General features: G+C 47.1%; 1 protein-coding gene across 3 annotated transcripts in view; it reads left to right on the top strand.

Moving 5' to 3' along the window:
* The window catches only part of SLC16A2 (solute carrier family 16 member 2), a 437,579-nt gene that overhangs the window by 267,407 nt on the left and 148,711 nt on the right, over window positions 1-21,461 (top strand). Inside the window, exon 7 of one of the 3 annotated variants that reach the window (XR_007766939.1) lies at window positions 4,331-4,341. The exons of the other annotated variants lie outside the window; for them this stretch is intronic. The gene's annotated coding sequence lies outside the window, so the exon portion shown is untranslated. Of the gene's footprint in view, window positions 1-4,330; window positions 4,342-21,461 lie in introns of those variants that run through there. 3 annotated transcript variants of the gene reach the window in all.

Genomic DNA, 21,461 nt, shown 5'->3' with positions numbered 1-21,461 from the left:
CACAGTGGTTACCGCATTACCACGCTGCTCCAGCGATAACAGCAGGTACCTCCAACACCGAGAACGCACATCTGAATACCAGGATGTTGATGGTTGCACAGAGGTTTCGGGCGAAGCTGGCTGGAGGGGCCGGTGCAGGGCAGAAGGGATGAGCAAACCGCCGAGCAGAAGCGGAGGGAAACCTCGGGGAAGATTTAAGAACCGCAGAGCCGTTTTGTTTTCACGCAAGAGGCTCATTCAAGGCCCTGGCTCGCACAGGCGCACCGCTCCCCTCCGGCCGCACGCATCCACCCACGACACCCATCCACGAATTCCCCAAATACGCACCCATCCTGCGCTTGTTCCAAGCGGGAGGCGAAACGCCGGGTAGCATCACCGAGAGAAAACGCATAACCTTTGCTTTCATCGCCGGTCCCATTACAGCTTGTTTGGGTTAATATATCATAAGCCGTATCGCTCGCGAGCAGCACAGTTCATTTCGGAGACGAGGATTTCATTATTCCCCCCCCCCCGTTTCAGCATCATCCACGCACACACACAGGTCACATCTTACACTTAGTAAGCAAAACACATTACCGCTGCCACCGCTGCACGGACGCACAAGCGGTTCAGAAATTAAAGAGACCGGAATAAAAACCGCACCAACCCAATTCTCCACCGCTCGCTAGACAGATGGTTAATTATATTCACAGCCGCATTTTTCGCTGGGATAGAGTTTCAGACAATGAGCCAGTTTTATTTGATTAGCCAGTTTTCTAGTTTAATACGCAGAATGACAGTTACTTCCAGGGTTGGGGCTTTTTTTAAAAAAAAAAAAAATTAAAAAAATCCCATCTCCCCCCCCCCCCTTTTTTTTTTTGTTCTGGCCGAGGCTGAAGTAAGTGCAGCCCCCCCCCCCCCCCTCCACGGCCGCCGCCGCTGTAAATAAACCCCGCCGGGGCGTGAGGGGAGGCGGAGGAAGCACCGACGGGCGGCAGCGGTGCCGGCCTGGGGGGACGGGGACACACACACACACACACACACACACACGCACGCACACACACACACGGACACACACGGACGCTCCCCCCGGGGCCCTGTGGGGCGGCGCCCCCGCCCAGCGCGGCACCTGCCCGGGGGGACGCGGCGCCCCGCGGGGGGAGGCGCCAACTTGCCCGGCGCCGGCCGCCCCCCCCTCACACCACACACACACACACGCACCACACACACCGGCCGCCCCGCTCCTTCCGCCGCCGCCGCCGCGCAACTTCCCCGCAGGCCTCCGCGCCCCGCACCGCCGCGCAGGCCGGCACTGCCATCAGCATCCCCCCACCCCCCCCCGGCCTCTTCTTCTTCCTCCTCCTCCTCCTCCCCCGCTCGCCTCACGCCGCCTCCCCTGCGGCTCCCGCGGTGTGTGTGGGGTCGGGGGCGGGAGGGGGGGGGGGGTCGGGAAGGAGGGGGGGGTCGGAAGCGCCGCCGCGGCGGGACTCACCTCAGCGCCGGGCCCGCGAGGGAGGCAGCCGCGCGGGGCCGGTGGGTCCCCCCGCCCGCCAGGCGGTGTCGGCGGCGGCGGCGGCTGCGGCGCTCAGCGCTGCTCCATGCGCCCGGGGCCCCGGCGCGCGCAGGTGGACGCGCCCGCCCCGCGCGCGCCGGCCCCCGCCCCTCCCCCCCGCGCGCCGGCCCCCGCCCCTCCCCCCCCCCCCGCCGCCGTCGCCGCCGCCGCCGCCGCCGCCGCAGGGCCCTCGGCGGAGCCAGCGCTCCCGGCCCTCAGCGCCCCGCCGCCCGGCGGCTCACGGCCGGGCCCCCCGCGGCGCGCAGCCAGCCCGCGCCGGCCCCGCGATCCCTGCGGAGGGAGGGAGAGAGGGAGGGGGGGGCGGCTCCCGCCTCGCCCCTTCGCCGTCGCCTCCTCCTCCTCCTCCTCCGCCGCCGCCGCGGCCGCTCCCTCCTCGCCGCCGCCTCCCCCTCCCCGGCCGCCTGTGCCCATTCAGGAGGTGCCGGGAAGCGCCGCCGCCGCCGCTGCCATTGTTCCCCTCAGCCGCGGGACCGGCGCCCGTTTCTCCCCCCCCCCACCCCCCCTACTCCCTCCCCGGCCCCGCCGCTCGGCGGGAGCGCGCACCGCGCCGCCACCGGGCATAAAGGGCGCGTCACCGCGGCCCCGCACACGCGGGCCCGGACCCCGGCGGGGCGGAGCAGGGCGGGGCGGCCTCACCTGCCGCCTGGGCCCGGGGCAGGTGCCGCCGCGGGCACGGCTGGGCGCCGGCCCCGGGGTTGGTAGCGCACCCTCCGGCCGGGGGGGGGGGGGGGGGGGGGGGGAATGCAGGCAGCCCCGGGGGCAGCGAGCCCGCTCGCCGGCCCGCCCCGGTTGCGAGGGGCAGCATCCCCCCCCACCACCACCTCCCCCGGGCGGGGCGGGGGACAGCGCACCAGCGGTGCGGTTATCGCGGCACTTCTGGGCAGGGGCGGGGAGGGAAGATGGGCGGCGGGAGGAAGGCAAGGCGAAGCGGTGTGCGGTCGGTGCTGCGCCCGCAGCCCGCTCGGCTGCCGGGAAGGGAAGGAAAGGGAAGGGCAGGCCGTACCGGCAGGTAGTTTACAATGGAGACGGCTGCAGGGGCCGGGCTGTTGGGATGTCAGCGCTGCCGCCCCGGGCATTGCTCATTCGGAGCACAGAAGTGAAACTCGCTCCCGCCTGAAGCCTGTCAGTCCTGCTTCAGTAGATGCCAAAAGCGAAGAGGGGAGAGGGATGGGGGAAATCGGGTCAGGGGTTGCAACAGCTCTTCTGATTTATTCTCATTATCGCATTATTAATACAGAACAGCTTCTAAAACTATGCTGCTGATTAAAAGGAAGAGGCTGCCTCAGCTCAAGATTGCTTAGGACTTGCTGAGATGCCTGGCGCCTGAAGGGGAAGGCAGGGAACAGGAGGGTGAGAGAAACAGGCAAGGCAGGAGCCTGCTTCTATAGAGCCTGCGAGCTTATAAAATCCATCCGTTCTCGCAGGACCCCCACAATAGCTTTTAGTATTGCAGCCCTATTTCTGCATGACATCTGCAGCGCTGCTGGCCTCGCACATGCACCATGTCCACAGTTATTGCACTGGGGACTGGAGGAAAGTTCTGCTGTTCTGTCTTCTGAATCAACAGAATTGTTTCGCAAACACAACCAGACGCAAGTGTTTTAACTGCAACTGAAGAAAAGCAAGATGAGTATTAGCCTTTTGGTTTAATTAAGTTCACTGTGCTATTTAAGAGAGGTTCCTATTCTTAAGTTACCGCTTGAGCTTACACGAAATTCTGCTGCCTTTTCATCCTAGACAACACAACGCATACAGTCTAAAAAGTTGATAAGGTAATGCTCTGACTAAAATTTTAAAATATTGAGCACTTTAGTCCTTGTTCTCATGGCGTCAGAGAGCCCCATGTGTATATGCAGTAATAAAACAGGAATAGCATATAGCAACATATGTAATGCGCTCTGAATTTGGAACACTTCATACATCAACTTTCAGTACTGCAAAATAAGCAACTAATCTATCTCACTTGTTCTTCGTTAACAGTGGGACCCAGGATATGCTGTACATCATGTGCAAATAAATGATTCGATCCCACTGCAGCAGGGCACGTACTTGAAGTGGCATGCCCTGCTGTAGAAACAGAGGCGAGCAGTAAGCGGTTTGACTAAGGCCACAGAGTGAGTCATTGTCATAGTGGTGGCACCTCCCAGTCCGATCCTGAGTTACGGTTTTCCTCTCCAGCATCACCACGTTGCTGTGGGAATCGCACGGATCAGTTCCCTGTGGTGGGGTGACCCTGGCTGGATGCCAGGTGCCCGCCAAAGCCGCTCTGTCACTCCCCTCCTCAGCAGGACAGGGGAGAGAAAATAAAACGAAAGGCTCGTGGGTCGAGATAAGGACAGGGAGATCACTCAGCAATTACCGTCATGGGCAAAACAGACTCGACTTGGGGAAATTAGTTTAATTTATTACCAATCAAATCAGAGTAGGGTAATGAGAAATTAAAACTGAATCTTAAAAACACCTTCCCCCCACCCCTCCCTTCTTCCTGGGCTCAGCTTCACTCCCAAATTCTCTGCCTCCTCCCCCCAAGCGGCACAGGGGGACGGGGAATGGGGGTTGCAGTCAGTTCATCACACCTTGTCTCTGCTGCTCCTTCCTCCTCAGGGGGAGGACTCCTCACACTCTTCCCCTGCTCCAGCGTGGGGTCCCTCCCACGGGAGACAGTCCTCCACGAACTTCTCCAACGTGAGTCCTTCCCACGGGCTGCAGTTCTTCACGAACTGCCCCAGCGTGGGTCCCTCCCACGGGGTGCAGTCCTTCAGGAACAGACTGCTCCAGCGTGGGTCCCCCGCGGGGTCACAAGCCCTGCCAGCAAACCTGCTCCAGCCTGGGCTCCTCTCTCCACGGGGCCACAGCTCCTGCCAGGAGCCTGCTCCAGCGCGGGCTTCCCACGGGGTCACAGCCTCCTTCGGGCTCATCCCCCTGCTCCGGCGTGGGGTCCTCCATGGGCTGCAGGTGGAGATCTGCTCCACCGTGGACCTCCATGGGCTGCCGGGGACAGCCTGCCTCACCATGGTCTTCCCCACGGGCTGCAGGGGAATCTCTGCTCCGGCGCCTGGAGCACCTTGTTCCCCTCCTTCTTCCCTGACCTTGGTGTCTGCAGAGCTGTTCCTCTCACATCTTCTCACTCCTCTCTCCAGCTGCTGTTGCGCAGTTTTGGGTTTTTTCCCCCCTTCTTAAATCTGTTATCCCAGAAGCGCTACCACTGTCACTGACTAGCTCGGCCTTGGCCAGCAGCGGGTCCGTCTCAGAGCCGGCTGGCATTGGCTTTATCAGACATGGGGGAAGCTTCTGGCAGCTTCTCACAGAAGCCACCCCTGTAGCCCCCCCGCTACCAAAACCTTGCCACGCAAACCCAATACATCCCTATACCTTTGCACATTTGTAATCTCTACCACATGCTGATTTGATTTCACCTCCCATCATTTTCTTGACAGAAAGATTCAAGTAATATAAATGAGTAATTAAGCAGGGTCAGGTGAGATGGTGACAGTGCACCTGGCAGTGCCCAGTAAAATAACCCCACACCATTTGGATGGTGTTCATTAACTGCTTTCAAAATTTCATGAACTCGGGGGAGGTTTTGCCTTCAGTCGCTCTGCCCCCAGCACACTCACATACAGCCTACTACCTTCAGAAGTGCCACCAAAGGCATGCAAGCAAATCTGGCAGCTCCTCTGCTAAGGCACCTTCGCTGCAGCCTGCAGCGAGCGGGAATGACATGACTGGAAGCACGGGGGCACCGACACCAAGTTTGTCAGACCTACCCAACTCCTCCTGACGTCTTTGGAAAGGAGAAGGCAGCGGTGCGGCGTGCAGGGAGGCTGGCAACTACAGCAATCAGCAGAATATAATCACATAGATAAGATGAGACATAAGCGTGGGGAGAGCCGTCGTGGAGATGAAAAGATACATTCAATTAAATAAGCATTGCACCTGGATCCAGTTTAGAAGACGACAACCCAAGTATTTATTTAAATGCTGTCTTTTAGAGAGAACACAAACATAAGGCTCAAAGATTATCCTTGTAGCCATGATACGATAGAACGCCTTCAGTTTCACTCACCACACGCTACTCATTTAAGGTACTTCGGTTACACAAGTACCACAATACTAATCGATCAGCGGCATAAAATTCTGCACAGCATCTTGGGCAATCTTAAAAATTAACAGTCTGTGCACTGTGATCTTTTTATGTACTGCCACAAACAGATGTAAAAAGTGCCCTGACGTGACGGAAGTGCAGCTGCCCACCTTGGCTGGGCATTAATTCTCCCGACTGTCAAATAAAGAGACTCCGAGGTGCGAGAACAAGGTGCTACGAAAACTCCTTTTGGCAGGAAGAGATCAACAAAACCCTGAGCGAGGAGCGATTGCAATGCCAGCCAGCGCCTCGCTCTGCCCTGCCGCACGCCCTCGCTGCTCTCCCGACCTCCCCAATACAGTGCAGCTGCAACGTGCATCGTAATCATTCACTACAACCTGTAAGACGGAGCAGATCAGACATTTACATCTGTCCCATCCTCCCAGCTGTCTTCACACAAAATCCGTGTGCCTGGACACATATATATGCCGGGAGCCTACGCTTGCTTGTCTGTCTAGGAAGCAGGAGTCAGAGCCTAAAATAGCAGAGCCTGGATTATGGCAATAGGCCAATGCCGCGGTGGTTTCCAGTTCTCCAAGCGCCTATTTCCTGATCGTTCCTTCTTTTCCTCATGCCTACTTTTCCTGACGCATGGGAGCCTCTCTGAGGCATACCCAGGAAGGGTTAAATCCTTCATTTTGCATGGCCTGATTCATTTCTGCCGTACACAGCCCCTCTGCTAAACAGTACCAGAGAGAAAGGCAGAGGTTCACAGGAGAATTCTGGTTTGCCTGTGGCACAAGTACAACACGAATGTGATTTTCAAAGCTCTCAAATCCTACGCTCTTGGGTAAGCCTGGAAAATCATGGTTCAAGCAGAAAGCTGCCCAGATGTTATGAACCTTAAGAACCCAGAGCAAAAGGCAGCAGGATAACAGGAGACATCACCCACCTATCCCACCCTACCACAAAGAGCTGGAGAGGATTTCTTCCCCCACTCTGTCAGACTTTCAGGACCAACTTCTGAACGAGAACGGTGTAATGCAGACCGCTGGCAGAACAGGAGGCACGCCATGCAGAGGGGGACTTTGATTCAGGTGGGTGAGGGACTCACCCCATCTCCTCCTTCCTTCCTAGGTCCTGATGTGTGATTCAAAACTGACTGTATGCTGCGGGAAATAACGCTGAGCCTGCAAACAGTGATTCATTCTTACGGAGGCTGAAGCAATTCCTGAAGAAGAAACAAAGCTGGAATCATGAACTGCCACATACGGAATTTCTCCCTTCCTGTCTGTCCCACCTGGCAGGCCTTAGAGCTTTGTCAAAAAACCATCGAAACCCTGCCCGAAACAGTCGCTCATTAGGAACCCCACTGGTTGCAGAAAGACTCCCTCGACACTCCTGTCTTTTTGCATCCCCCTGCCAGTGTGCTGTCTAAGAGGAGCTGGAGAAACAGTGCTGCTGTTTAGTCCCTACCTTCTCTTGGCCCTGACGGGTGATGTTTCAGAAACACTCGGTACAAACTCAAGGCTGGTGGTGACCTCTCTGGGCAAGACAAAATTCCAACGTGCCGGACAGAGCTACGGAAGGCAGGAAGGTGAGGAGGGTCCCAGATCAGTTTTCCAGGCTTCTCCGTTCCTTGATATGCTCCTTGCTCCACCGGTCAACCCCCTCCACCCAAAAAAAGCCAACCCTCCCTTGCCAGTCCTTCACAAGGCTGAAAAACCTCCTTATTCAAGTCGGAAAGTTCCAGTAGGTCAATAGCCTGGGAGGCTCCCATGGCCCAATACAGCATTAACACTGTGCTGCTGATAGGCTCTGATCCCCCAAATTAGTCCCTATCTATTTCTCCATTGCCCCCCACCTTCCTCCCAACATTTCAGCTTCAAATTGTAGATCTTTGTTGAAACTGTGCATTTGTCTTACCATGTTTCCACGGCCAAACACCTCATTATTGGTGGCTTCTGAACAGGAGGAAAGAAAAGCTTACATTTGTGCCTTGGCCAAGACGAATGCTCTGCGGACAGAAGGCTCTGTGTTCTCTCATTTCCTTGGCAGGACTAACAACCCTGGCCACTTCAGGGGAAGCCACTGTATTAGCAGGGGGGGGATGCGGAGAAAAAAAAAGAAAAACCACCAGCAGCAACAACAAAAAAGGCTCAGGAATGGTCTGGTGTATTTGCAGTGAGCCAGAGCACAGGTTAGAACAAAAGCTGGAGAAAGCAAAAGGACCAGGATATGTCAAAGTAGAAAGCTGAGACGAAGGCAAGAGGGACCGGTCTGCTGACCGACAGCTTCTGAGACAGCACGACCCACTGCAGCAGCAGAGCTGTTGAGCCTTGGGGGCTCTTGATAGCCCCCAAGCTGAAACTCCCGACGCCGTATCACCGTCAGGGTCCCAGAGCCCCTTCTGCGCTCCTACGTCCTTTAGCGCATCGAGGGGACGCAGTCAGACGGATGAATATGAAGTAGAACAGAGAGGTGGTGTTGACTCCCTTGGCTGAAGGCTCCTGCGTTTCCACACAGAATTTCGGCGTGCGTGCAGCGAGCCCCACGCAGCCTGTGCACACCCAGTTTACTGCTCAGGCATTGATCCTTGCTCCAGCACACGCCTGGGAAAAACCAGACCTGCTGTGGATTCATCATAGATTTGATCTACTCACGGGCAGTAAATCTAGTGACCCCGATGAGGCTGGACGCCTCTGCTACGTGCGCTGGGCGAATGAACCGCAGAGATGCAGTACATGTTTCTGGATATCCCATAGTCCAAACCTAGTTGCTGCTTTGCCAAGCTGGCAGGCGTCTGAAACTCCTGGATGAAGGTGGCAGAGTCAAAAGAGCTGGCGAGGACTCTTTGTTATCAGGTGGAAACTCAAAGTTTGTTTAACATTGCCATCTTTCATGTTACGCTCTTGTCTCTGTTTGGGGTGGGCTGCACGAAAACAGAAGAAAGCGAAGTCCTGTTTATCGCTGATGGAGTTGTTACTTGTAGTGTTCTAATAAATTATTCCATTTCTTCAGGAAACATTAAGCTCCTTGCGCCTGGAGGCACCTTATGCTTTACGCTCTTGCTTCAAGTACAGAGGATGCTCCAGTAGTGAACAGAGGCTACGGAGAGCAGAGCTGATGGAAACGGTTGGGTTTAGTGCAGGCAGGGCAGCAATGTAGCATGGCCACATAGGTCTTGCCATCCCAACTGCTGCTTGGCCCGTCTTCAAAAAGAAATCCAACCTTAGAGAAATACGTAAACTCTTCTTGCCAGCAAAAGTGTTCTCTAAAATGAATGTCCATGAAAATGCTCGCTTCCTTTGAACCTAGACATCCTGGAACTATTTTCCTGAAGCACCGAGAGCTTGGTAAGCGCTACGAGTTAGCTTGCAGGTCACCTCTGCATCAGCCTACAGAATCACTAAAGTTTAGCTCTCACCTCTTTTAAGCCCCATCTAACTGTGCAACTTAACTACAGCGAGAACAACAGTGTCGCTGAATATGCAACAGTCTTGTCATCGTATTTCAATGTGGGGAGACAGAAGGAAAAGGCTATTTCGTTTAAAGTTCAAGCGTTTTGTACGGGGCTTGACTGATGTGGAAAAGACAGAGCCCTCTCTGGTCTGTCGGAAGTCCAATAGCTTTTTGTCGCGTGTCTTGGATGTGGCCACATCGACCTGAACGGAAAGGTCTAAATCTTGGAGTTTTCCCTACCCATTGTTCTTCAGGCCTGTAGTTCCTTAACTACAAGAAACGCAGTTTCATTAACGTGCATTAACCAGGGACTTTCCTATTACCGCTGCTGTCTCCAATCAAGGAATCATTTATGGAAAACAAGGGCAGAGGGAAGAAGATGCTTTGGCAGCTTTAAGATTCTACGCCCAAAGCTTCATACCCTCTGTCTTGTATTTTTACGTTAAAGTATCATGAGATATTACCATATTTTTCATTATTATTTGTGGCACTAAATACTGCAGCACACAGTGCCAGATGGCTAATATTCAGAATAAAAATAATGCAAGGCCAATCTTAGAAAGACTCAATGAGAATGTAACAGCATGTATTCATCCTACTTTCCTAATGTACATAGTTAAAATATTAGCAGACTTAAAATCTGGTTTTCCAATTTAGAAGAATAGCGTCTTATAGAATTATATGCATGCATATATACATACACTTAAATATGTATAAAATTTTTCTTTCCATTTTATTTGCATGTTTCAAGGGTCTTAACATAACACATGGGCACATCTTTCACTCTTTAGAAGGTTATTTTGACCAGTAAAAAAACCCGAAGAGTTTCAAAATGCATTCAAAGGAACATAAGCAAAAACCTTTTTCCAGAAACCGTTATTGGTACAAAATACTTTTTTTTTTTTTTTTTAAACATATAAACAGCTTGAGTCCTAAACTTAACCAGATGGAAACGTGCCTACAAAGAGTTGGATCTAATTCAGAAGAGACTGACAGCCAACAGATGAGCCAATTTAGACCATCGTATGCCAAAAATGGTCAATCATGTTATCTTATGTGTGACTCTACTCTGGCAGATGCCAACTCTATCCAAACAACTTCAAGCATCTTTTTGGAAGACAGGATTATTTTACACACACTTTAAAAAAAAATCATAATAATGCTTGATTTTTCTGGAAACATTCCACTTAGTTTCAGCATTTTCACAAGAGATTTTTATTAATTTATTTTAAGGATAAATCTCTTTTTTATAGCCTCCTAACAGAATAAATGCTTTCCAATCCAACAAAGACCGATTAAAAAAATACTAAATTGCAGTTCAGCGACAGTCCCCCATTTATTTAAATATTAATAAAAGGAAAGCTTTACACCTGTGCAAACCAATTTAGCTTCTTTCTTAAGGCAAAACGTATACTTTCAAAAACACAAAGAAACACAATGGTAAGTATAGATTAAATGTACTTCCTGCATCCCTCATCATCTTCCCCAAAATTAAGACTAAAGTTAAAATTAAAAGACTTTTTTTTTTTATGGTGAGTGATTACAACCAAGGCTTTCCTTTGTAATTTGTAATTCATAATCTCTCAGTGAATTTTATTTTTTTTTTACCTTCCAGAAGACATATTGACAGATACGCTGTTAATCTGCCTCAGACTGCACCAGGAAAGGACCTCCTCCTCCGTCTCCCCTGGAACCTATCCACTCCCGCTCTAGGGAATACAGCGCTGGTATCCTTACTTTTTTTTTCCTCCTTGCCCCTAATTTGAATAAGAAAAGTCAAAAAGGGGAAAAACACTTACTCAGTTATTAGTCCATCCTAACAGCACAGGGCCATTCAATTCATTCTCCAATGCATCACATAACCTGTATTTAAGCCCTGTATCTGCTGTCAGCTTGGTCTCTGCTTAAACTCAGTCTGAATTTTAGCTTCACACTAACGCCCTAGGAGGTCTCAGGTGATGAGATTTCTCCCTCTGTTAGACTGAAAGCTGCAGAAACCAGTATAAACACTTAGCAGATCATCATCTTTCACAGGACACCTTGAAAGGCCACATTTAAAAAGATTAACGTCTTCAAATCCATTGTTTCCAGAGAGAATAATGCAAGCTTTTCTTCCAAAGAAGAGGGCAGCAGTTCTGCTAGATAGCCTGTAGTTTGAGTGTCTTCTTGACAATCGCACACAAAGTTGCAATTTCATTTTCCATTTGTATAGTAGGTAATTGCCCTGCCTGTGTGAAGTAACCTTACCTCATATGCCATAAAGGAGCCAGGCAATTATCTATAGGACTTACGGCAAGGTCTCAATTTCCAACCTTTTTATAGTGTCTTTTGTGATGACAGATTTTGAGATCCACAGACATTAATCTCGACTGAAGTCTAGACATTTGGAAGGTTTGCGAGATCTTCCTTACCGGACAAATACATATTCTCAGTTGTGTGATCATTTTCTCACATTGTTCCTGCTTCTCTTCAAAAAGACGGTGTTGTGATGTGTATGACCGGAGAGCTTGACTGCAGATGTTGACTTTGCACTTGAGGCAACTCTCACAGAAAGGTTCAGTCACATTGAAAAGATTCACGTACGTGCTTCCCGGGCATACAACATTCAGTTTTCAGCTGACAAAGCCACCAGGATTTAGGTAACCACACCCTGCTCACATCAAACTCTTCCCTAACTAGTTTTTAGAGTGTATTGTTCTTGTACCTTGCCAGCACGTTGGGCTCCAAGGTACAAGCACATATGATGGTTCATAATGGTTCTCTAGAACCGTGCTAAGATGGTTCAGCTAATCCTTACAGAGCCGTAGTGGTTTTGACACTTTCACAAACAGACCACCACATCAAACCATGTAATATGCTGCGGGCTGATCCACAAAGACCACTTTCCAGTCTGCACTGGGGAGCAGCTTCAAGGTGACTCATCGGCAGAATCAGAGATGCTCTGTCCCAACCTGACCCAAGGCTGGTGAGAAGGTATGGAGCCCTTGGAAAGAACCACAAACTGCTGGAGCAGCTCTTGGAAAGAATGGAAAGTTAAATTTTATCACCTAGGTGGGTTTGGGTTTTTTAAATCATTAGTTCATTTCCTCTGTTTATGGATAGCTAGTCAATGGGTAAGGAAACATGTTAGTCAGCCACAACCAGGCTGATCACAGCTTCAGCTCTAGATAAACATCTGGCTGCAGAGCAAGAGGTGGCTTCGACAGCGCCAAGGGCTTCCCTTCGCATATCTGCTACCATACCGTAGCTGTTGCCCACCTCTGTTGTATGATCTGTGATTCAAACAACTGTGTTGGCAACAGCTGGGTGATTCAGCAAGGACATTTTATTTTCTACGGCCAGGTTCTTTTTTGCACCTATTTTCAACAGCAGCACTGGCTGAATTTAGTTGGCTACATTGCCACTACCTGGTAAACCAATGTTTTCTTCGGTTCCCGTGCCGCCATTCCAACCGGTCTTAAAGCAGGTTCAGTAATGAGGGCTTTAGGAATAGTGTGTATTAAAACAATAGATGTTGCCTACAAAATATATCACAGAGGAAACAGTTGCACTGCGAGGAACCATACGCTTCAGTTACAGGGCATAACAACCTAATCTAGCAAAGAATCTTTTCTTGTAGAAAGACACAGCTCTTCTACTTGATTGGTCACACTTATGCATCGTGCATGTTCAAGGCCTTCTACGCTTTGACGACATACGTGCACCTGTGAGTTTACATCTCTTCTAACACTGCCCATTTCATTTTAAATTGTCACTGAGTTGCTTTGAACCATAAAGCCATTAGTCTGTGTTCACTTCCCATGCAGACAGCACGGGTCACCTCGAAGCACTCAACAGCAAGGATTTCACGAGGTTCCTCTCATCTCCTCTTCTGTTCCCTGCAAAGTTCATAGGCTAACTATTGTCACTTCATTATCTCCTGCAGTCAGCGAGAAACGATCTGTTGAGTAACTTCTTTTTAATCTGGCTCAAGTGCTAAGAATGTGTCCTGGTCATTTATACAGAAATTCACCTGAATGGCAACATGGGTCCTCCAGGAAGACTTTTGGCTCCCACTTTGGAACGCAACCACTCCATTTCCATGAAATAGCACTCGCGTCTCACTACGGTCGATAGGAATAAAAACAAGCGTGTTTAACAGATGTCACAAACAGTTTCCAGATTGTCACAGCTTTCCAACATTTTCTAGCTGATTGTTATTACAAGATTCCTGTAAGTCACCAGCAAGCAATGCAGCCTCTGTCTCTGCTCATCGTGTTCCGACTGATGACGTGAGCTGTCAGACTGTAAACTCAAAGTTGTCAAATAGCTATAAATTGCAGATTTAGTAAAAGAGCTTAACATTCCTTTGAGCAAAGTACTTAAGAGATGTATTCAGTGGAATTTATGGTCTGTGAAAGTCTGTACAGTTTTCTCGTTAGAACAGGATCTCCACAGGTCGGCTCAAATGTCAGTAAAGCAGCTTTGGTCTAAATCAGAGACTGACATTAGACATGAGCTTATATTCCCACTGAATGAATTTCCACCGAGACCTTAATATCCAAGTCTAAAAACACAGCCCTTTGTAGGATTTGCTTTTCGAGACACCTATTAGAATCACTTGGACATTTATTTGCTAGAACTTGAGTACTTTCCAGTAGACTAAATAACAGCTAGAAAGTTTTGGGCCTTAAATTAAAATAAAACAAAACCCACAAAAATAATCAACAGAAAACACTTTTTGTCAGCTTCTGGAGCTGACCATACATTGAAGAGCAGTTTTCCACTTTTGCAGTAGTTTTTGTTTTCCCAAGCGTTATTTGCATTTGACTTGCTGTCAATTACTCTTATACTATTTCTATTAGGTAATCTTTTCAATATTGCAGTCCACCTTCAGTTGTTTCCCGTCCCTCCTTTTATTAACTGTGGTCTCAGTGTTTATGTTTAGTACGTATATGTACTCAGGGCTTGATGGTGTGGCATGATGGCTTTATCTGTATGAATGAGGAGTTGAGAGTGTTACTCGCTTGTGAATTACATACACAACTCCTGCAAGAAGATATAAAGGGTTTTAAACACACCGCTCCAGTGCATGTTGTACACAAAGCACACATTACAGGCTGTTGTGCGGATAAATACTTTCCAGATTGTGGCTGAGAGCCGTTGCATCATGGAAGTATCCCGTTAAGTCTGACAGAATTACGGTAACTAATGTACAAACCTATGACACAAAATGCACAAAGGAAGTCTTAGAAATCTTTAAGTCAACTTACAGCCGCTTTTTGGTACAAAATATTTTGTGACTTGAGAATCTAATACCTGATGGAAATTCCAACCACCAATTTTGCCGGGAGCATAGCTCAGGCAACAGCAACCGCTTTTAAAAAAAACCCCATCCTAATGTTCCGCATGCTGCTAGCATGTACAGGAAACCTCTTGTTTAGTGACAGCTAAATCTTGCCCACGCTGACATTCAGGAGGTAAAATTTTAGCCGTGAAGTTCTACATTTGGTGAAGGAAGGTTTCCGTGGTCAGCTGGAGATTTCTAACATCAAAAATTCCAGGGGACTGATAAGAAAGCATAAGGCTAATGGGGACTGAATTCAATTGCCTCCACTTATTACAGCCATACAGTACCCAAACACAGATTTCAACAGACAGGTACGCTCTTTGCAGCAGCACTAAGCAGAAATAAAGGGTTCTGCTAAACACTGATTTTTGGTGGACGCGACGTTCAAAATCATTCTTTCCACACTGTGAGAATTGTGTGCATGTACCACGCTCTGCAAAGCTATCTCGGGCCATTAGGGAAGCACTGCTACGTAACACAATCACACAGAGACACTACTGAAAATTTGATGCCTGTAGAACTCAAATAATACATAAGCCACAGTGGACAAAAGACAGCACCGAGTAGGCTGCTGTTATCAGCCTCCTCCTATTTCAGGCTACTTGCCTGCCCAAACTGGAAGAAGCAGATGCTGCGGCCGAGCTCCCCGAGCAGCGTTTCATAAAGCAAACCTCTACCCCACAAGACAGTCGCTACATGAGAGCTCCAAAGGCAGCACAAGGGCCTTCGTTGTGCAGCGTCCCAGCCCGCTGGGGTCACCCGATCAGGTCCTTTGAAAGGCAGCACTCCTCCACAGCACGCGAGGGGAAAAAGCCCAGCCCTAAGACAGAAGCTGGTAATGTTTCTTCTAGACAGGGAATATTTTAGGGAGAATTACAGGAGAATTACAGCCCAGATACAGAGCAAAGTAAGGCAATGTTTAAGGAGAAGTGATCAGCTTGCATGCAAAGCTGCAAGGAAAACGCCTGCAAGCAGCCGCTGTTACGCGAGGCCAAACATTCAAAGTTTGCAGTTAAGGGATTGAATTTAGAAAATCTTCCTTCCCCCACTAACCCAAGTTCACCTCTGAATTTCTCTTCCTCTGACATTTATATTTAAATACTGTAAAATACGGTTTAAAAAAAAAAAAGCCAGCGTGTTGTACAACTTAAGGTCATCAATTTATTTTTACCCTAGAAACTTAGGAAACACTGTTTGCTCAGGCAAATGACATTTTCAGTAACATCCATTATAGTCACTCTATGGTCTATACACATCACACACCACTAAACGTCAATCGAGTCCCTCCACACCCTCAAAGATAAACTTCAGGTGTTCCCTGACACAATTTTTCAGGTTACTCATCTTTTCAAATTCCTTCCAGTCTCCGCTTTAAAGAAGCCTCAGATACGTACATGCACTTTACACATGCACAGAAGTCTGGATTCAACCATTAAAAAGTCTAAAGTCTGCCAAAAATCTTTCTCTTAATGCTACAGATATTTGTGACGCCTACTACACAACCTGCGGGAGAGCTGGCCAAATACACTACACATTCATCTACTTCATACGTCAGCTTCCCCGTGTTAGCGGTAGTGTATTACTGCTTAGCATTCTAGTCGTTCTGCTTCACTCGCTAACATTTAAGAAGCTGTTCCTTAGAGCTTCCTTCCAGCAGAGACTATAGGACTGTCGTTAAGACTTGACCTGGTGCGTCTTGTTTTGGTGAGGTCTTACGAACCCAGGTCCAAACACGCAAACCCCATTACCGGCACAATCCTTACGTAGGCTTTGAAATAAACCAACGTGAAGTTCGCGCAAGGCAGAAGTAACAACTCCAGCCTAAAATACTTCTGCGTTGTGCTCTTCCCCCTCCCTTGTATCCTGCCAAATACCCTAGATTACTTGAATCACGTAACAAGTAACAGTAGCAACAAGCGATGTCACTCATTACCTTTTACAACTTCTGCAAACACCATTTTTCCCAGAAAACATCTCCTGGTTTTAATTGCAAATAAGCTCAATCTTTTATCTGTGTTCTTCAAAAGCCAGGATTTTTTTCAAATCACTGAAGAAATAAAGATTTTTACACCCCTGTGTGAAAATACATGAACATGGATTTCCATTTTTTGAAAGCTGCATAGCCCATTTCATAATTCATGCATCAACTGTACTTGAAAGGTTCACTCCCAATTACAGACTGACCTTCGCATTCCATTTTCTCTAACTAGCATAAAATGGAAACTTTTCATCCTTTCAGCCTCCACTTTTCTAAATATTTGTTGGTGGATGCACAAGGCCAGTAAAATCTTCAGGTGACACTTGCAGAGCACTTCACAATGCATTCAAAGGACACAACACAAGCTGATACATCACGTTTCAGCCTGTTTCTTCCTCTCCATAATGAAGGGCAAAAACTTCTCTCTTTTTCCCTCTCTCCTCTCCAGGATAAGGTTGATAGCTTTACAAGAGACATTTTAAGTTGGTGTGACATAAATGCTTTACTTGACAATTTTATAAAGGGCTACAAAGCACTGAAAACTGGAAATGAAATGTGGGGGAGCTGAGATGTCACATTAGTTTTTCAACTTTGGGGATGCTATTTTAAATGCTGCCCTAAGACACTAGTAAAAATGCATTTTTCCTCTTTCTTTCGAATTAATAAATCCACTGTGCAACTTAGTACAATTGACACTTCTCATCTGAGAGAGATCCTGCACTGAAACACTAAGGTGACTACGGTCATGACTACACTGCAGCTGTAGGAAAAACATGCACAGCAGCTCTGTGAATTCATAGATTTAATTATGCACACAAACCATGTTCCATCAGCCCTACTTTCACAAGTGCCCAGTGACTCAAAAGAAAGTTAATCATAATTTACTCTCAAGGGACATGCCTTGAAGTCTATTTAGGAAGCTACCGTTAGCCTAGCATGCAGCTTGCCAGTAGAACGAGCAATACTTCACGTAGAGAGGATCACAACGGGGCTGACCAAACGTCCGTCTAGACGAGCGCTTTGTGATGCGTACCATACACCAGGTTTTCCAGGCTCTTTCCTTAAGCACCCACAGGACAATACACAGCAATACTTCCCCTCGTATATATAGCAACATACAGCAATGCTTCTAGGCATTTGGCCGGCACTTTACAGGGCCAACCGAGGCCCGGCTATAGAAGTGTTTCTTACTTTAGGTGCCACCGACAGGCTCTGGCAGCGTCCTGGTGGGAGACAAGAGGGAGCTGGGGACTGGAACCACCTCAGCCTGCAGACCTTCTTCTGTAGGATTGCGCTCTCAAGGTTTCTGTTGGTTTTCCAGGCTGCATAAAGCTCAGGTCTTTTCCCTGAGTTTAGTCACAACATCTGCAGAAACTGATGGAAAGTCACACAGCAGGAATTTAAAAGATTTTTTTCAGGGACTAACCATTTACGGATTTTCCTAAAAAGAAATGAGATTTGTACACTGAAGTCAAGAAGTAGCCGAATTCTAGAATGTCCGTCCTACAGGATGCTCAGATATCTACAATTCACCGCCCTCACCATTTCATCAATGACATCACCATTTCATTAATAAGACTACCATACGTCACAGTACTGCCACATCACTTCACAACCCTTTTTAAAAAAATATAATTATTATTTTAGAAAAATGCCCTGGCTCTTTCCAAGAAACAGAACAAACTCTTTAGCATGCAGTTAAGAAAGCGGCCAGTTGCCATCAAATCTCCTGTCCCGTGCGCAGGCCGAAACTATAAATTTCCAGCAGACGTCAGGACTAAAGGTAGGGAAGACTGTTTAGATGCTCGACTAACCAAAATAAACGTAATTGGAAATTTTTCACTGGGAAGCAGCAGATAATCGATAGAATACTAAATTGTCACTTCTGCAACCATTGTTTGAACACAGATGGGATGTTAAATGAGCATGGTAACCTCAAAATGATTCCTAATTTATGTGAAGATTATAAAATGCGGGATTGGTAATTACTGTTTTCCTTGATGCACACATGCAACTCAAATTAGCACTAATAGAAGTTATATGTATACATGAAGGAAAAAAAACCCCATACTCCCATTATAGCTCTTTTCCCTCAAAAATTGATGACTTTCTTGTCAGTAAGCATTTATGGAGTACTCCTGCACAGTATCATTACAAGATTTAAAGACAGAGCAAACGAACCTTTAGAAACAACAGCTGGAAGTTCATCCAGTCGTACCTGAAAAAAACCAGCCTGCTCCAGGATCTCACATACGTTCATTCATTCCAGACGTACGGTGCACTTTGCAAGACCATGCAGAGCTCAGTGACGATTGCTTTGAGACAGAGTGACTGCAGGACCAGTGGCTATTGTAGCTCAGATTGATATGGTGCAAGTGCATTAGAAGAATTACCAAAATTACGTGTAAATAGATTAAAAAACCCTCAACAATCTCCTGCTTTCTCATTTGATAATGAGAAACCGGAGTTACAGCTGCACAAAAAAGAAATCCAGTCAGTAATTACACATAAAGTCATGTCAAGGGCTCAAGCAAATTCTTAAAACAGATCTACTTCTATTGTTCACAAGTTAAGAGTTTACATTTATAAAAATACACTATTTTAAAGCAAGAAACAGTCAAGCTTTTAACAAGAATTTTCATTCTCATCAGCATGATGCATCTAACGTGAGTGCTCTTCACATGTTTTTGCAGCCTCATACACTGAAAATGAAGGGGATATAAAAGCTGAGTGGGAACAGAATCCAGGTGCACTCTATGAACTCACCTTTCCGATCGATCATCAGGAATTTGGTTGCCTTATGCTAACCCACGCCCCCACAATTTGCTACCAGCTTCACTGTCATTACCAAGCACCGCCAACAATTGCTTTTACTAAAAAGGCCAATTCAAAGCTTCCCTTTCTGAATGCTGAATGGAAGAGCCATACTCCCATAGCTGTTAAAATCACTGCTATTCATATTCCATACCAGTGACTGACTGTTTCCTCTGGAAATTGCTGCAAAGCTTGAAGAGCCATTTTGACAGGACACCCATTTCTATTCACAAAGATAAATCCTTTATTTCGTAAGAATTATCTATACACAGATGAACAACAGGAGTCAGGGTAAGAAGTCTTCCAGCAGAATGTTTATACAATATGATCTTAAACTAGCTTTTTTTGTTGTTCTTGAACACCTATCATCTTACTGTACAATGTAAATTTTACATTTCCATTTTGAAAAGAAACTTGAACATCATTTAAAATCTCAATGTTAAGAGATGTAGGTAACTGCTCACCCATATAACGGAACTGCTGAGAGCAATCTGAGGGAGCATCTGCAAGTAGCAAATTACGCATATCCATTTGTAAAAAGCAAACCAACCTCCCCACCAACCACGACTTAAGTTTTCTAACTTGGAGGTTAGAATAGCCGAAGTTTTGTGTGTTGTGTCTTCATATCCTCTCCCTAATAAGTTTTTACATGGGAATTAAAATTAAATTCTCTAAGCTCATAGTTAAGAGATGACTATACACTGCAAGAAGCAGCCTCTTTTTAACATCCATTTTTCACAAACACATTTCCTATAAAAACAGAGAATGAAAGGGGAAAAAAAATTAAATGGCTTTTTCCACTCTAAAATTGCAAACAAAGATTTTATAATGGTAGTAGGTAACTTGAATTTTGAAAAACAACCAGCTAAAAGTCCAGAAAATGAAAAACTGCTGTTTAGAAAAGTGATGTTCCAGATTACAGAAGAGCAGAATTACCAAGTTCCACAGAGGCTGTGAGAGAGCTCCAAAGTAAATCTGTTTTCTGTAAGAAACTGCAAGTTTTTTAAAGAGATGCCATATATACTTAAAAGTCAGGGCACTACAGTGACAGTCTCTCCAAATCCGTGACACTCCCATTCAGCGTTTTAAACATCTGCTTCAAATGGTGACGCTTTGGAGTCATAGTATATGAATAAAATAAAAAAGGAAGAGAGCACAAGTTTTACTTTCTAGCAGACAAGAGAATCACCAAGTATTGCTACTGCTTCTCTGAGATGCCTGCTCACAAGCAAAACTTAACACTCAGCATTTTGTTCTTCCATCTGTTTGACAGAATTGCGTGAGGCCGTGGCAGTAGAGGATCCCGCTCATTTACAACTCTACAGCTACGCAATGACTTTTTCGGCTTTTGTAGGAAGTTTTTCCCATTTAACTTGGGAAAGCAATGGGGGGAGAAAAACCTTTTTGCTCTCATTAACACAGATGCCTTCCCCCCCCCCCCTTCTTCTCTCCGTTTCTTGTGCGTAGCTGCTAAATTTACAATGGTAAAGTGTATTTTTGTAACCTGTGTCTAAGAAGCAGATAGACGAGCACAGAGAGCACGCATTCAAATAAAACCACAAACAAGTCAGGAATGCTTATCTAGCAACTCCATGACACAGGAAGTCTGCGGTCACCTCCAGAAACTTACTGCAATTCTTTAAAACAAATATTCTACTGTATGACTGGCCGCCTTTTTTAGGCAATGCCTTTGTTAAGAGTTCCCTCCCGTCATTCATTTTGCTTAAAGTTGGACAAAGCTGCAGCACATTGATTGGCATAAAAAATGATGGCAGAGATAGGCAATGGCCTTATAGCTATATCAAACCCTTTACAGATTTACACAAACGTTGATCATTTCTCATATTTAGCATCTGAAAACAGTCCTCATTCCAAACCTATAATGCCCGAGACTCTTAGAGTACTTGCAAAGTCCATCCCCAGTGATAAAATGCATCAGCTTTGTATCACCACTTGTTCGTCTCAAAACTTCCCTTCACAAACACAATCACACTTGGCATTAAAATGGCTTTTGGCTTCAGACTTTTAAAAGATAACGCTAGCTTCTCTGCTCTCTGTAGACAATTAGTAGGGTGTCTAAGCCCTGCAATATGGAAAACTGTTAATTGAGAAAAAACTTTTCCTCCATCTTTCAGATCAGTGACATTTCTAATACCTGTGCCAAAGGAAAAAAGAAAAAAAAACCCCAACTTCAGGATTGAAATATTACTATTTACAGCCTTTGCACATTATCTGCTGCATG

The sequence above is a fragment of the Gymnogyps californianus genome, chromosome 9, assembly GCF_018139145.2.
Source record: "Gymnogyps californianus isolate 813 chromosome 9, ASM1813914v2, whole genome shotgun sequence".
NCBI classification, from domain to species: domain Eukaryota; kingdom Metazoa; phylum Chordata; class Aves; order Accipitriformes; family Cathartidae; genus Gymnogyps; species Gymnogyps californianus.
This window is presented reverse-complemented; position numbering and strand designations above follow the sequence as displayed.